Below are 13,171 nucleotides of genomic sequence, written 5' to 3'. Positions count from 1 at the left end.
CAACACTTTTTCACACTTGGTTTTACTGAATTAAGATTTAAGCAGCTCTGCTATGCAAGATTTACATTTAAGCAAAAAGTTTTTCTGCAAGATAGTCCCTTAAAAGTTTGATTCTGTCCTCATGGCAATTTATCTTGGGGATTTGACATTTACATAGATCTGAGATTGTGTCAGAAGAAACTGTCAACCAGATAAGGAATAAGGTAACCAGAGAGATTCCAGCATCAGCTGCATGGATGTCACCCAACCAGGGGTTTTGATAGAGAAGAAGTAGTGAAGAACTCTATTAGTTTACGTGGGGTGGACATTGCTGTGCAGCACCATGGGTTGTGCCAGGGCTGCCTCTTATCCTATAACCAGTATTGAATTTAGATTAAAATTTTTAGCCCTGATGTAGAACGAAACTGCATTCCCCACTGTAAGTACATTTCCTGTATGTTGATGGGTTCTCAGATTTTCTAAATAAGAATTGCAGCTTGCATTAATGTGTGATTATGGAAACAAACAAACAAAAAAAAAGCCTCTTATTCCATAAGGCTGTTTATACTGCTGAAATGGGAGACTAGATTACTATAACTGCAGTCATGCACATCAGGGATAGTGGCTACAAACTGGCTTTATGACAGTTACAGTTAGAACTATATTAATGATGCAATCAGCCTATAGCACAAAATTTGCAACATTATCAGGACCTTAAATATGACACGATATAAAACCAGACAAAAACAATTCACTTTATCATACAACTGAAGCAGCAAAGGCCGTTTTGCTCACAGGCTGAATTTTTATTTTTGTCAAAAATCACTGAACAGTTATCTAACACGTACAGGTCAAATGATGTTACCGCAGAGTAGTACATTCACATTTTGTAACAAGCACTGTACTTTTTCTTGTTTATCATCTGCACCTGACAGCCTCTGGATTTAGAAGGAAGAACCATCTACCCTTAAATTATATGTGAATATATGGAATGGGATTTGTAGATTGAATCTAATCAAGCATCCAGGCCTGGTATATTTTATAATCGCATTTCATAAATCAACATTTTCTTCCACCAATCTTCTTATGCTACTAAAATAGAAGATAAATTTAATTTAAATTGGCAGAACTGATGCATATTTAGACTTCTTCTTCACTGTTTTTTATATTTTTCTTGTGTTTTCAAGCTTTAACTGTTACATCTGACTAGAAGAACATATCCTCACTGATAAATGGGTTTAAAGAGATAAGAGAAGAAATCAGCAGATAGTTTTTCTTCCTGTATTTGTTATTCATTGAGTGTAGAAAGAGGTCATTCACTTGTAAAATGAAAGACACAAAGTTCAGTGTTCTGAAATTCTCTTTGCTCTTGGCTGAAGAAAAGGCTCCTTTCCTTTGCAAACTTTGCAAATCTGTGGGCAACATCAATATTGCTCATGAGGGAATATTTCATGTAACACTTTTAGGGGGGACTGAAAATATCAGAATGAGCATTTCTTTATGCTACACAGGATATTTGCAGTTGTGCTACGAGACTTCAGAGCATTTGAACTACTTCCAGTAAAACTGGCTTTCAGCATGTGAATTTACTCAGAAGTTTTATCCAACTTCAGTTTTCCTTTGATTAGCTGATCTTGCTCCACATGCATAATTTTAAAGGTTTGTTGATGAATTTTGAAGTTTCAGTCCAATTCATTTCTGATCTTGGACAGAGTTCACACCTAAAATGAAAACTCTTCAGAAGGGATAGGCTAGGAAGGAGTGGTGGTGGGCTAGCCCTGTATTTTAGGGGATGTTTTGACTATCTAGAGCTTAATAATGGCAACAAAATGGTTGAGTGTTTATGGGTAAGAATCAGAGGGAAAGACAACAAAATGTCATTGTAAGAGTCTGTTACAGAAAGCCCAACCAAGATGAAGAGGCAGATTAAGTTTTCTGTAAGCATCTGGGAGAAGTCTCACAATCTCTAGCTCTTGTTCTTGTGAGGGACTTCAATTTACCAGATGTCTGCAGGAAATACAACACAGCAGAGAGGAAACAGTATAGGAGGATTCTGGAGCATGTGGAAGATAACTACCTGACAAAGCTGGTGAGTGAGCCAACCAGGGAAGGTGCACTGCTGGACCTTTTGCTTGTGAACAGAAAAAGGACTTGTGGGTGATGTGAAGGTAGGAGGCTGTCTTGGACATAGTGGTCATGAATTAATAGAATTTTCAATTCTTGGAAAAGTAAGAAGGTGGGATAACAGAACTGCCAGCTTGGACTTCCAGAGAGACTTTGGTCTGTTTAGGAGACTGGTTGGTGAAGTCCCTTGGGAGGCAGTCCTGAAGGGCAAAGGGGTCCAGTAAGGCTGGATATTTTTCAAGAAGGAAATCCTAAAGGCTCAGGAGCAGGCTGTCCCCATGTGCTGAAATACAAGCTGGCGGGGAAGACCATCCTATCTGAACAGAGAGCTCTGGGTAGAGCTTAGGAAGAAAAAGAGAGCTAATGACCTTTGGAAGAAGGAGCAGGCCACTTAGGAGGACTACAAAGATGTCATGAGGCTGTGCAGGGAGAAAATTAGAAGGGCCAAAGCCCAACTTGAGCTCAGTCTGGTTACTGCCATTGAGGGCAATAAAAAATGTTTTTATAAATACATAGACAAGAAAAGGAGGACTAAGGAAAATCTCCATCCTTTATTGGATGTGGGGGGAAACATAGTGACGTGAGATGAGGAAAAGGCTGTGGTACTTAATGTCTTCTTTGACTCATTCTTTATTAGTATGACTGGTTGTTCTCTGGGTACCCAGTCCTTGGAGCTGGTAGGTAGGAACGGGGGCGGAATGAAGCCCTCCTAATCCAAGGGGAAATGATTAATGACCTGCTACACCACTTACATGCCTCTAAATAGACCCTCACAAATCTATGGGGCCAGATGGGATCCACCTGAGGGTACTGAGGGAGCTGGCAGAAGTGCTCGCCAAGTCACTTTCTATCATTTATCAGCAGTCTTGGCTATCAGAGTAGGTCCCAGTTGACTTGCAGCTAGCAAATGTGATGCCCATCTGCATGAAAAGCTGGAAGGAGGACCAAGGGAACAACTGGCACATCAGTCTGACTTTAGTGCTAGGGAAGGATATGGAGCAGATCATCTTGAGAGCCATCATGCAAAGCATACAGGACAACCAGGTGATCAGGCCCAGTCAGCATGGGTTTATGAAAAGCAGGTCCTGCTTGACTAACCTGATCTCCTCCTATGACAAGGTGACGCAGTTAGTGGATGAGGGAGAGGCTGCGGATGTTGTCTATCTAGACTTTAGTAAAGCTTTTAACACTGTTTCCCACAGCATTCTTCTGGAGAAACCGTCTGCTCATGGCTTGGGCAGGCATATGCTTTTCTGAGTAAAAAACTGGCTAGATGACTGGGCCCAAAGAGCTGTGGTGAATGGAGTTAAATCCAGTTGGAGGCTGGTCACAAGTGGTGTACCCGGCACTCAGCACTGGGGACAGTTTCCTTTAATATATTTATCAATGATCTGGACAAGGGAATCAAGTGCACCCTCAGTAAGTTTGGAGACAACACCAAGTTAGGTGCGAGTGTTGATCTGCTTGAGGGTAGGAGGTCTCTGCAGAGGGATCTGGATAGGCTGAACTGATAGGTCGAGGCCAACTGTATGAAATTCAACAAGGCCAAGTGCAAGGTCCTGTACTTGGGGAACAACAACCCCATGCGACGCTACAGGCTGGAAGAGCAGCTGGAAAGCTTCACGGCGGAAAGGGACCTGGGGGTATTGGTGGATAGCTGGCTGAATAACAGCCAGCAGTGTGCCCAGGTGGCCAAGAAGGCCAACAGTATCCTGGCTTGTATCAGGAACAGTGTGGCCAGCAGTACTACGGAAGTGATTGTCCCTCTGTACTCTGCTCTGATGAAGCTGTACCTTTGAATACTGTGTTCAGTTTTGGGGCCCTCACTACAAAAAGGACATTGAGGTGCTGAAGCATGTTCAGAGAAGCTAGAGAACAAGTCTTATGAGGAGCAACTGAGGGAACTAGGGTTACTTAGCCTAGAGGAAAGGAGGCTCAAGGGGAGCTCAAATTGCTCTCTACAACTACATCAAAGGAGGTTGTAGCACGGTGGGGGCAGGTCTCTTCTCCCAAGCAGCAAGCAGTAGGATGAGAGGAAATGGCCTCAAGTTGCACCAGGGAAGGTTTGGGTTGGATACTAGGAAAACAATCTTCACTGAATGTGTTGTGAGGCATTGGAAGAGGCTGCCCAGGGAAGTGGTTGAGTCACCATCCCTGGAGGTATTCAAAAGACATGTAGATGTGGTGCTTAGCATGGTTTAGTGGTAGACTTGACAGTGCTAGGTTAACGTTTGGACTTGATGATCCTGGAGATCTTTTCCAACCTAAGTGATTCTATCATTCTAAATGCACATCTGTTTCCCTATGCATTGATGTAAAGACTAATTTTCAAGGCTAAGCCTAAAAGGACTATTATTACCACCTTTTCTTACCTCCTGTGTAAGATTCAGCCCATAGCATTAGTTCTACCACTAAAACCAGTTAAAACACCTCTATACATGTTTCTAGGAGCTCGACTTCCATGAATAAAGATCGAATATAATGACAGTTTTCCTTAGTTTCAGCTAAACCAACCTTTAATTGATAAAATCATAATGGTTAAACCAGCTTAATTAAGCTAAAAATATTAAGCTAAAAATAAGCTAAAAAATTCTTATTTAAATTTCCAGAAATAATATAATTTGTAAAAAGTCACACATATCAGCCATCATTGCATGGAATGGTCTTCCATAAAGATAAAAGGCTAGCAGACTATCCCTATGCACTTAAACTGCTTTCTAATTACTAAAATATTGCAAGCCCAAATATTCTAAAAGTCAGAATGAAATCTTGCCTATGCAGCACCTGAAGTCATGCAACTGATTTAAAAACTGCAAAGATTTAAAACAGTGAAAGTAGGGATATATTTTCATTGAATTCTGTCTTTTAAATCATCTGCAGAGGGAAAAATAGCTCTGTAGGAGGTGCCGTAAAGTGATGTGATTAGTTGATGATTTAAGGAAAAAACATGCTAGTATCTGAAGGGTCACAGTAGAAGACAGACTTAAAAAAATTAAGGATTGTGAATGACTTCATATTAATCTTCATCACAACAAGGCCACAAACCCTAGCTTACCACTGCTGTTGTCACTGGACTGCTTCTCCAGCAGAGGAGTTCTGTTTGGTGAGAAGAAACCTTTATGCCTATAGTAAGTGTTGCATTTTGAGGCATCAGTTTATAGCTGTCTGGAAAGTAATAAGATTAGAGGAAACTGAAGTTCTGCAGATGTTTCTGGTGATGCTATGCAGATCCAAGGGCTGTACTGTGTAATATTTACATTTTTAAAAAAAATACCACAGGCCTCAAGATATGCTTTTTCTCTGTATATAGTATATCACTCAAAAGACATTTAGCACAAGAGTTAAGCTTCAGAAACAAATGTGAGACTAATTCGTACTTCTACTTGATAAAGAAAAGTTTAAATCTGAACCCATCAACAACTTAGATTTAACCTTCTCCGGTAGCAGTGCTAGTGCTTTTTACCTGATCTTATAAGATTTTGCAGTGGACTTGTGCATATGTGTGAAAGTAATGAAGGTTTAAGAGAAAAACACTACAGAGAATAAGATTATTATGGGTCACTAATTACTAAGGTTAAAATATTTAGTTGTTATTTGTGTTTGTTGTATATATGTGCATTTGTGTTGCTTTGGAACACAGGGAGGAAGAAAAAAAAAAAAAAAGGAGGCTGTTTCCTTGTAAAAGAGACCACTGTGGCTTCCTCTCATGTGCCCCTTTACTTCCCTAGCCCTATGTGCTACATGTTGGCCTTCTGTGACCTTAGGGATAGCCAGCAAAATCCCCAGTAAAGGCTACTGTGCAGGTGCTCAAATGCATGAGAACTCTGTGACTATGAAACTGAGATGTATGAAGTTGTAATTGGAATAGAGCCCACTGCCCCCAGCAAGGAGCTGCTTCCATCTCACAAGAAAATAAAACAGTGTACAGTGGAAGGAGCATTTCCTTGGAACAAGGAATGCAGCTCCACAGGAGCCCATGGATTTGCCATAAGTGTTGTCAGCCATGAAATGCTGGTGCTAGTGAAAAAGCAGGCTGAAGGGCTCTAGAGGCTGTAATTGTCATGCTGTTCCCTGCTCTGGGTGTTTCGTCCTGCAACAAGCAGTTGCTCCATTGTACCCTAGAGTTAGAACTTGATGTAATAATGTCAGGGCATGAAGTCACATTGCAAATCAGAGGTTTTCCCATTCGTTGGGTCTTCTGCAGTTTTTCATTGTGGATCTGGGACAGCTTTCCCATTGCATGTCTGTAGATGCTTGGAAAAAGCACAGCTCCACACCATTTACCTCTGGTGTTTCTTCAAAACTGAAATACAGTTAAAACACATGCACCGAACACATCTGGTGTTTTAGGCTTTTTACTATGTGAACCTGCTTCTCAAGACCACTGTGAGCTTCTAATTTAAGAGTCTAACACCGGTCTTTTAGGGTCACCCAAAAGATGGGTTTCATATTCTAAAAAGAAGATCACGCATTGGATTTGCAGTAGTGATACCTCTTTCTACCAAATATGCTGTCCACTCCAAGGACTATATAAGTATAGGTTTCAAACAGTAGTGTTCCCATTTATCCTGAGAAATCATCGTAATTTGTTAAGGCAGTATTTTTACACCTTATTGTAAGAGCATCAGGTGAGTCAGGTAATAAAATACTACCTGAAGGCTGTGGCTGTATTGTGGTTTTCTCTAAGTAATTGAGAAAGAGAAATTGTTTCTTCTATTTCCTAACCTTACTAATGTGGGTAATGTGGGTACTTGCATCTCTAACATCAAAATCCACTCAGCTAGGTCTTAAAATAATATGTGCAGTGAGGGTGTAAGAGCAGTCACTTATGATGTACAGCCATGCAAACAAGAGAGAATTTTCTGAAGCTTTTTCATGATTACCCTCTGGATACTCTGACCTAGCAGGAAGTAGCAAGAGAATTAAACTGAACAGACTGCCAAAATACCTGCTAATTAACTTTGTTTAACTTCCTCCAGTACCAGTCTATGAGCAGGATACAGTTTAAAATAATTAAGTATATGAGACCTTTAAAACTTCATTAACTGTTTCATTTACTACCTGCTCTGTGTTAGCTGAATGCTTTTTGAACCCCTTGGATTTGTTCTTACTTTGTTAGGGCCAGTGTTAGCAAAGAGGTGTTCTCTGGCTTCCTTTCTGTAGACAGGAAGAATCTCATATTAATGTTAAATTCCTAGCTCATTTTAAGAGGAGGGATGCTGAGCTTTACAGAGCAGCAGCACAAAATAATATTACACAGTAGAAATGTAAACCAAGATATCAAGAAAGTTTCCATCAATCCAGGGATATTAGGCTGATCCACATTTTATTTTATTCTTTATTTATTTTGCATACGAGCTGAAATAAATTAATTCCATGTGTCAGAAATGGTCCGTAATTCCATGCACAAAAAGTAGTTTCAGAATGGGCCAACGTCAGCTCTTCTGGCAAGAAAATGTGAAATTTTTAGACATTTGATTTTGCTCTCTCCTATTCTGTGCCTGCACTGGTTCCATGCAGGAAACCAATAGAATTCAGAGAGCTTTGTAGTGGCCAAAGATCTTCCTCTCTTCTCCGGAATAAATATAAATATGGCACTATTCTGAGGGGGTGACCAGACTTATTTTTAATTTGAATAAATAGTATGCATCTCCCTGTTCTCAGAAGCAGCTGAACCATCTGGGCTGAGATTTCCCTCCTCCAAAACTCCGTGCTTGAGACAGATACTTGAATGGAGCAGTTTAGCTTAAATAATTGCTGTTTAGCAAAAGCATATACTGTTTAAAAAACATTCTCTTATAATGTCTGATAATTTTTGTAAAAGGTGGTAATACTAGGTTAGCACTCAAGCACATTATGAATAGATGAGGTTGTCTCTCTTTGTATGCCCTAATGGCTAAGAGGCAGACAGCTGAGGGAGAGGACAGAACAAGAAGTACTAAGTGCCGTTGCATAGAAAACCAACTGGAGATCAGACAAATCCGGGTCTCTGGATATGTTTTTTTTTCATCTTCAGAAAAGGTAGATAATAGTGGACAGCCTATAATCACTGCGTGTTGAGGTGTTTTGCTCTGACACAAGGTTAGCATATGACTCAAAAATAATTGTGGGTCCACCAGTTTAGATATAAACTTCACAGTGAACGTTCTTCTTGGCTGTATTACTCTCCTATGATCTCTTTAAATAATAAAGGAACTTTATTATTTGGGCACTTTTGCAGATTAGGGAACCTAAAAGAAAATTTTCTGCTGACTGATACTAATATCGTCCTGCCTATATTCATGGGCTACCAGATCTCTCAGACAGTAGAAACAATGCAGTCGTACTGCACAGGAGATTTATTCAAGGACTGTACAGGCTCTGTACCAACAGCAGGAGCGATAATAGGAAGTTAATTTTGTATCAATTGTTTTATTTTCCATTACTGGGAGAAGACATACTAAGAGACACTCTCATTATATCAATAACCTTGTGAATGAGGAACGAAGAATTTGCCCTTTCACACTAGGAGCAGGCCAAAAGTTATCAGATAAAACAGCTCTGCATAAAAAAATACTGCTCTACTATGTGGGCCGTACCAGACTTGTTGGATATGGCTGCAGAATACTCTGGAATATTCAGTGCATGAGCCTTCAACTTAGCCAGAGTAGTTTCATTAGATAAATTCTGTCTTTCTGGGGAATAGAATAGGTATATGAAACAGGTGCTGTAAGTAAATTGTCTTGCATGCATTCTAGGAAAATCACTGGAAATTTGTTTGTTTTTTGTTTGTAAGATTAGAGTAGAGTAGAGTAGAGTAGAGTAGAGTAGAGTAGAGTAGAGTAGTTCAGTTGGAAGGGACCTACAAAGGATCTTTGAGGTCAACTACCTGACTGCTTCAGGGCTAATCAAGTTAAGTTAAAGCACATGACTGAGGGTATTATCCAACAGCCTCTTGAACACTGAAAGGCATAGGGCACAAACTACCTCACTAGAAAGCCTACTCCAGCCTGTTTGGTCACCTTCATGGTAAATAAATTTTTACTTATATCTGTTCTGAACCTCTCCTGGCACAGCTTTGTGCTGTTCCCATGCATCCTGTCCTTTGATACGAGGGAGAAGAGACCAGCGCCTCCCTCTCCGCTTCTCCACAGGAAGTTGTAGAGAGGGAATCATTACTGTTTGTCTTTGTCTCTGGTAAGTGGGCATGAGCATTCTGCAGATCTAGTCCTACAACCATATGTCACGTCTTAGATACTCAGTGTTTCCCTGCCTGTTTGATGTTTCCCCATCATCTGATACAGACCTGGGGCTTGATCCACCTTCCTTCTATGACATTATGGAGCTAGATAAAAGCCTTACAAGCCTTACTCTCCACTGGTGTAGGTTTTTTAAACAATGAAAAAATAATCTTCCTTATAGCTTGAATGACTTTTTTTTGTAAGACATCACATACTTGATAACTTGAATACAATTATGTAGACTATCTTCATGATACTTTTAATAGAGCTTCCCTTCTAAAGAAATACTTTGTGTTTTATCTTCTATTACAGGCACTAGAGTCACATTAAATGAGAACATGTTGTTCTCTGTGATGATGTAGTCTGAAAATAGATTTTAGCCTTTGTGCTTACAGAACGTGTGAATTCACTTGATTTCTTTCAAACAAAACTCAGTATGCTGGAAAAATCTTGGCGTCTTTGTTTGGAAATGGGTTAAGCTCTGATAGAAACCTACTCAGCTTTGCACCATGTTGCCAACATGATAAACAAATAGAAATATTCTGTGGAAAAAGATGCATAAGAGGAATAAAATAAACAGTTTGGCATTTTAAAGGATAGCACTTACTGTGCACTTGGCTAGTAAGAGGGGTGAGTGCCTTGCTGTCAGCAGACTTCCAGGGCCCTGCTGTGCTCCTTATCTGCTGTGCTAAGCCACCCACTTAACCTGGCTGCTGACCTGAAAGCAGCAGGCAGTGCTCTGTTGAAGATCATGCACGGCATTCTCTGTTGAAGATAATGCACGGCAGGTGAGTTGGTCAGCAAAGCAGTTTTTGGTTGAAACTATCATTTTGATTGGGTCTTTTTCCATGAAAAGTGGTGCCAATTTGGGCAAAATTTCCCACAAACAACAAACAAGAAATTACAAATGGAGGTTCATTCAATGAAAGTGCATTTGTTTTGGAAAACTTGAGAAACTATATCAAAACAAATGTCATTTCATTTCATTCTTACATGATGTGGTAGAAGTGCACAATGTGGTAAAATTTTTATGAAGATGTTGGGAGCAGCAGTAGGTACTGCAGTATGGTATGAAATATTTTAATAAAAGCAGCACATTATAAGTGCAATGCTTTTTTATTTTTTTTTGAAGTTAAATTATCTATTTGAAAATACATCGTATTTTGTTGCAATATAAAAATATTTTTGGCTTTGCTTCTATTTACAAAGGAATTGAGAATGTAAAAAAAATCATGAAGTAAAAGATCTGTTTTGACCAATTTTAATGTCAGTAATCCTTAAAAAAAAAAAAAAAAAGCACTCCACATTCATGAATGCCTATATAAGAAGGTCTATTAAATTCCACAACATTCTATTGAAATTATTATCTTTATCTGAAAGTAAAGGAAGGTAAGAAAAATGAAACTTTATTTTATCCAGCAAAAATGAGCAATCCTTGTGATCTCATCTGAAAAATTAGAAGAAATTTCATGCAAATGGCTCAGGAATTTTGATATCCTTAGCCAATACAGTGATGCAGCATGTTACTGGCTCATGATTCTGCAGCCATTGCACCGAGTGATGCTTGCTTTAACTGTAAGACTGCATTTCCAACATTAAGCATTCTTCTTAAAGAAAATATATTGTTCTTATAGAAAAGATGCAGTCCATGTTTCTGTGTGAACTCAAAAGGCATTTGTAGGCTGTTAGTCTGTGTGAAAACAATTATTTCTGTTTAAACATTTTTTTAAAAGATGTCAGTGAGAATAGTGGCTTTGATTTTATTTTCCTAGTTTTTATAACATTTATTTTTGATGTCCCCTAACAAATATTCATACACTTCCTTATCTCTGAAGCTAAAGGCTTATTTTGCTGTAATTCCTACTGGGACTTTATAGAAAATATTTTTGTTACAGGCACTTTGAATGGGTGCATAGTCTTCTAACGTACTTCAGACTTTGAACAAACCCTCTGGCTGTTTCCAAAATGTTATCTAGAATGAACAAAGGAAAAACAAGACAAAGATTTAAAGCTTTGTGGTGACAAATCAAGTTATTGCAGGCATTCCAAGTTACAAATGAGGTTAAAGTAAGAGTTGTAAGCCATATGAAATTATTCCATTTTGAATAAGAACTGTGCCCTTCCTCATAAAGCCATTTCCTCTACTAAAATTAATTTATTTCCTTGCACATTTGTAGAAGACAATATAATCACTGAATGCATTGCATCTCAAGCACTTTTCAGCTCACATATTGCTGCAATTAATCTAGAATGTTAATCACACATAGTTAATTTTTTTCAACTATTTTTTTAATACAAAAACTGCAAATGTCAAAGGCAAGAGGCAGTCAATGCTTCCAGAGAAACAGCTGCTATGTGCACTGTTAAATAGTACATGCTGAGACTTTTTTTTTTCTTGACGATGTAACCTGCAGTAGGTAGAAAATACTGGCAGAAATAATGAAAAATATATCAGGGGTATGATTTAGGATTACTTTGCAGCCTTGGATTCATGATGACAAGTATCTGAAGAAGGAGAAAAAGGATTAAATACAAGGTAAATTGGCATTAAGTAACAACAAGGGCAAAATCCTGGCTAGGTGCCCATGGGTAAGTTTCAGTGCAAGAGTGAGTGGCCTTAAGCAAGGCTTCTGGTGTTCCTTGTGCCACTGAAAGCACTATTAACTTATTAACTTTGCCCTAACTTCAGGGCAGTAGGAACGGGAGGTAGAGTGCTGGTTGTGATACACATATGCAAAGGCAGCCATCAGCAAACCACGAAGGCACAGACCATGTCAAAGGTCCTGTCATCTCTTATGGATGGTTGCATAAAAGGTTGCGCAAGCTGTGTTTTTTTTCCATCATTCATATCTAAGAAGCACTGTACAGAATAATCCACCCAAAACATTCTCACTGGTAAATCGCATGGTCTCAGAGCAGGCAATGGCATTATCTTTACACATTTCATTTTCATTTTATAGAAATATAAACAGAGCTGTTGTCTATTACTCTTCACTAAATTATGATTTGTAAAATGACTTTCTACAGTTTTTACTTCAAATCTTAAAAGGTTTTGTCCCAAACATTTTTATAGGACCTTAATGCAATGACTTGCTATGAAGTACTACCTGGGATTTCCTGCAAAATAACTCCCCCATAAACTTCCAACATTTCTATATAATTACCTTCTCATCTTCATTTATATTTTAATAAGCCCTGTAATATGCTTTTTGGTAGAAGAAAGTAAATAGTGCAGATTCCTTCTGTCTTTGAAGGTGGTACAGCAAAATGCTTACAGCTAAAATACAATAGGAACACTTTTCCAGAAAGAAACAGCTGTCCTGACTCCTGTGATACATACATATACTTGAAGAATGTTTGAAGAATCTCACATTGATAAAAAGTGAGTCAGTTTTCAAAGTGACACAGAAAAAAAAACTGCAGGAGGAAGTACAGTGTGGCACTTGCATTACGTGGTCTTTCAAAGACACGGGCTACCTTAGACAGTGTGTTCAGACATACAAGTCATCTATCAGTCAGGCCCGTAACTGTTCCCATAGCCTGCTGACCTGTAGTGAGGCACTTGAGCCAGCTCTGATTTCAAGAGAAACTAAAGTCATATGACACTGGGCATTTTGAGATGAAAACTAGAGTTGACTCAAAAGGGATCAAGCTGCAGAAAAATACATCTGTAACTGTTTAACATGTCATAAAAACAAGATACATCTGAAATTAAGGGCTGGAGGGTACACTAAAATGAATGTGGTTTGGAGACCTTTTCTGACATGGTAAATGTTCATAAAATTTGAAATTTTAGGTTCTTCAATGCTGACAGTTTACTCTTCTCATTAAGTATGGGGAAAACATGC

This window comes from Cygnus olor, chromosome 2 (assembly GCF_009769625.2).
Source record: "Cygnus olor isolate bCygOlo1 chromosome 2, bCygOlo1.pri.v2, whole genome shotgun sequence".
NCBI lineage: Eukaryota > Metazoa > Chordata > Aves > Anseriformes > Anatidae > Cygnus > Cygnus olor.
The sequence above is the reverse complement of the archived record's forward strand: the minus strand, read 5'-3'. Positions refer to the sequence as shown.